The sequence below is a fragment of the Parasteatoda tepidariorum genome, chromosome 3 (genome assembly GCF_982258835.1).
Source record: "Parasteatoda tepidariorum strain Cologne lab strain chromosome 3, Ptep-v5.0, whole genome shotgun sequence".
Lineage (NCBI taxonomy): Eukaryota > Metazoa > Arthropoda > Arachnida > Araneae > Theridiidae > Parasteatoda > Parasteatoda tepidariorum.
In genome coordinates, this window is record NC_141757.1 from 18,616,285 (window position 1) to 18,619,978 (window position 3,694).

Here is a 3,694-nt window from a genome sequence, read left to right on the forward strand (position 1 = left end):
CTTGTATAGCAGAAAGGATCAGAGAAAATTTAAAAAATTGATTCAGTCTGGGGTAAAATCGAAGATTTGCCCACCCCATGGCGAATTTTTCGAAATCTCGCCATATTGGCGATTATTTTTTGGATCAACGTTATTTTTATATCATGAAAAAACAATTTAAATCAAAATTTATCAAAATTTATAAAGATATTTTTAATAAAATAAAATAAAAATAACTTGTATTACAACAACAACATATCTCACCGAAATATCTTCCAGAAACCTAGTTTGGCGAGATTTCAAAAAATCGCCACGGGGTGGGGTATTCAGAGGATCCACTCCACAGTCTGCACTTATTAGATTCTTGAAAATGAAATGATCATGGAATTACTAGATGACTGTGTCATAACCGTTCATACAGCAGTATTTTTAAATGTTGGGTTTTCAATAATTACACCCCGATTTGAAATCATATATAGTTTTGCTGCTTCCAACAATAAAAATCCAATTTTTAAAGTTTCTCATAATGGGAAATCAGCCTCCTCAACAGTACTTTTATTGTTTTACTTGCTTCTTAAAAGTGATCTGTAAAAATCCATTGTTCATATTGTGCCAAATGCCTAATTTTGACTCTGTCTAACTTCTCGAGGAAGTTATTTTAAAGCTGACAATGGCTGATTGTAATGTTATTTTTATTTGTTTAAAAAACTACATAAAAAACAGCTATCATTTGATTTTGCATATTTCGTACATAATTATTTTATTACATATTTACCTTTTCTGTACCAAATTGAATCCAAACTAAGCAGCATGTAATACCTCAAATTCAAAAGCGTGTAGCACTCGATTAAAAAAAAGAATTTTTGCTAAATGAACACATCTTAACAGGTCTCGCAAAACAAGACATATTACACAAAATTATTTTTATCTTTAAAAATTTCTGGAACTTATCCATTCTTAATGAATCAAAAAAATTTGAATTTATTGAATTTTAATTGGCGTTTAAAACAACCTGAAAATGGTGCCAAGTATATTGCAATTTCTTATGATTGATTAAATGATGTAATGGTTCATTTAGAACAAAAACTTGGTTCAATATAATTCAAATAGTTTGAATGCCAAAATTGGTACGGATTTCAAAATTGGTACAGATTGGTCATTTTGGTACAGATAATAAACTTAAATTATGCAACCAAGTTAGGTAAAAAAGTAGCCTCATATTTAAGCAAATTATAATTTTTTAATAACGTAATTACTGTGGAAGGAATGGAAAACAAACCAATTTTACTCATGCTACTATAAAAAAATCAAGCAATGTTTGCTCAAACATTAGCAATTTATTCAGTTTATTAATTTATCTGTTTTATTTTATTACAATATATGCTGCATAACGATAACAACAGTATTTTTTGTTTTAATGTGGTACCACGATAGGCAAACCTAAAAATATGAAAGAGATATAAGTTATGACATTTTGTAATTAAGAAATTTGGCGAGAAGGCTTGGCGAAAAATAAAACTCAAAGAGCTATTTAGAAAATGAAGTATCTTATTTATTTTGTAAAGTCAGTTAATGAAATTCAAGGAATATCAACAACAAAAAAAATGACTTTTCTAATTCCGTTAGGATCTAGCATAACCAAGGTATATTCCCTATATGCATTTTCATTAAATAATTATGAAATGTTACGTTTTCAAACGATGCTATATTTCAAAGAGCACGTAAAACAGACATTTATTATTATACTATTCTTCATTTCGCAGTGAATGTTCGCTAATATGTTTTGAAATTAATTATGCTTCTTTCCTTCGGGGAAAATGGGATTTTAAAATCAACTATTCCCTTTTGTCTTTTAATATAATGCATAGTGATATACTTTCTAAAAACCGTAAGTTTTATAGATGTTTGTCCTTTGTGTTCTATTACATATTAAATGATGTTTTTAAATAAAATAAACAGGTTTTATTAATAATAATTTTAATAAAAAAATACTCACTTCAAAATTTATAACATTTTTAGGCATAGCATATAATTAAGAAACGTGATTATTTTCAACTACAACACCCATGGGTGTAATTAACAGCTAGAGTAAACATTTCTAATTATATATCCTTTCAATAAAACTAACAAAATTCGTGTCGCATTGTAATTAGATGCAATTTATGTGTATATTTAGGTAAGTATGAGTTGTAATATAACATGAGAGGAAAAAAACATCAACATAAAAAACTGAAAAGCTAAAAAAAATTAATCTCAATTGCTTGACAGTTAGCTTTAAAGAAATTAAAACTTTCTAAGTCTCCCTAAATACTGAAAACTTATAAAAACGTGTAAAAACAAATATCTTTATATTAAAAATGAAAATTTTGTAAGCTCGTTGCAAAAATATTGAAAATGTATTAGATGTGTGACGTGAAAAAAGAGAGAAATGTTCTCGAAATAAAAATTAAATTATTCACAAGAAAGAATAATTAGGAATTAAATATCCAAGAAAATGTGACGAACAAAAACTGACTAAACAGTGCTAAAACTTTAGTAAAAACATAATTTTAGTTAAGTTTAGGAGTCTATCAACCTTCATTATATGAAAATAAAATAGAAAAAAGTGACTTACGTGGAGAAATGGAAAAGAAAAATTTATTAAACTAAGAGTAAAGCAGGAAATTCTTCATATATTTCATAAAATATAAGTACTTTCTTCGAAAACTCCATTTTTTGTTGTTTTTTTTAAAAAAAAAATAAGTGTTTCAAAGTAAAGTTTAAAAAAGTGACAGTTTAAGCCTCGGAAATTTCATGATTTACATAGAAAATATTTTTGACGTTATTAATGAAATTAAACCAGTGTCTTATTAAAGTATTTGAACATTTTCTAATATTTTAATACAATGTATGAGCTTTTTTCACACATATTTTGTTAGCTTGAAATTCCAATAAATTAATACCAAAGCAATTTAAAGTATTTGTTGCTTGATATACCAATGACTCAAAGCAATTACATACCTAGACTAGTATTGGAGCAAATAAAAATTTTTACTTAGATAAAAAATGAATTATTATTAGTAAACAAATTCTGTTATAGAGGGAAAACTTGTGACGCGCATGTGGTGGAGGTAGGGAAGGAACCTCGAACCTGCTGGTCGCACATGTGTTGCGTCAGATAGCCAGCATCGAAAAAATGAGTTGCTTCATAAAGCGTCGTCAGCATAAGAAATGTACTGTAGAACAGAGATTATGTATTTTTCATGTGGCCATGACAAAAGCTACTATTATAAAGTGATTCTAAGAATTGGCTGAAAACACCAAAAAGAACTGGTGAACTTTGTCAGATGGAATGATGAATCACATGAAGTGATGAATCATAGTGAGGAAGAGGGAAAGAGTAAATCATTAAGTTTATTTTGCTATAGGTGACTAGGTTTCTCAATAAGATGTGATTTGAAATGTTAGGTTATCTCATAAAGTAAAACCTAAATGTATAGAAGAGAGAAAGAGTAAATAGTTAGCTTTATTTAGCTATTGGTGACTAGGTTTCTCAGTAAGATGTGATTTGAAAGATTAGGTTATCTTATAAAGCAAAACCTAAGCGTATAGAAGAGAGAAAGAGTAAATAGTTAGGTTTATTTAGCTATAGGAGATCAGGTTCCACAGTAAGATGTGATTTGAAAGATTAGGTTATCTTATAAAGCAAAACCTAAGCGTATAGAAGAGAGAAAGA